We start from the raw sequence: 1,308 nt of genomic DNA, 5'->3' as shown, positions 1-1,308 counted from the left end.
TCAGCAGGAGTAATGTGCCAAGAGAGTCTATTCTTGAAGGAATCTGGGTAGCCCTGGAAAAGACTGGGGCTGGTGGGGTGGTGAGTGGCTGTGTAATCACAATCTTCTGACATGTTTAGGAATAGAATAAAAAACCCACTGGGAAACTGAGAAAACCTGCTGCTTTGGTTTGGTTTAGGGATAGGAATAAATGTGCTCTTTACCTCCATTTTCATTTTAAGGGTTTGTATGATTTTATGATTTTAGTAATGAGAATTTCTAACTTTTCCTTTTGTCATATTTTCTTTGGATAAAAGATAAGAAGGAGGGCTAAAAGGTGAATGTTCTAGCACTTGCATTAATTACCTTTTGCTGTCAAATACATGGGACTTCTATGGAGAAAGACCAGGACCCTATTCCTCTGTTACGTAGATTGAAAACACATCTGTTCTATCTTCTGTTGGAACCTCTCAGGGTGCTGACTTCTCACTGCTATTCTATCATATGAGGAGAAAAAATTTTACACCTACCTTATTCTTAGTATAAAGATAAGGCACCACTTTTTGGAATACCTTTGGCACTTGTTCCATTGTGTCATTATTAACAACGTGGAGCATACAGACTGGAAGTGTAGTATATACTTTGGGAACCAAAGTCATATCTTGAGGAACCAAAAATGTTTCTCTGTAATTACAAAAGCATGAACTTTCCCTTGACATGAATCATAAAGAAAGTTTGAAATTAGGTTTGATGCTAAGAAATAAAAACATAAGTTTAAAGTTGCAAATAACTTAAAAGCATGCATACTGTTTTCCTTTAAAATCCTTATTGATACACTATGTCATGCAAAAAATGCTAACCTTTTTTTTTTTTTTTTTTTTTTTTTTTTTTTGCGGTACGCAGGACTCTCATTGCTGTGGCCTCTCCCGTTGCGGAGCACGGGCTCCGGACGCGCAGGCTCAGCGGCCATGGCTCACGGGCCCAGCCACTCCGCGGCATGTGGGATCTTCCTGGACCGGGGCACGAACCCGCGTCCCCTGCATCGGCAGGCGGACTCTCAACCACTGCGCCACCAGGGAAGCCCAGCAAATGCTAACCTTTTAAGAAATCCCATTTATAAGTAGTTTGTGACTCTTACCTAATAGGCTGTTGCTTCGAAATTAGTAAATTTATTTATATACGGAAAGCGTATCAATTTATTTTATTATGTTTACCATACTCAGAAAAAGATCTAACAATTAACACTTCATAGTCTTCATATTTTGTTTAAAGAAACATGAATAAAAATTTCTATAATATCTCATTTATGCATAGCAGATGTGGAAGTAA

The sequence above is a fragment of the Lipotes vexillifer genome, unplaced genomic scaffold, assembly GCF_000442215.2.
Source record: "Lipotes vexillifer unplaced genomic scaffold, Lipotes_vexillifer_v1.1 scaffold112, whole genome shotgun sequence".
In the NCBI taxonomy this organism is placed as follows: domain Eukaryota; kingdom Metazoa; phylum Chordata; class Mammalia; order Artiodactyla; family Lipotidae; genus Lipotes; species Lipotes vexillifer.
This window is presented reverse-complemented; position numbering follows the sequence as displayed.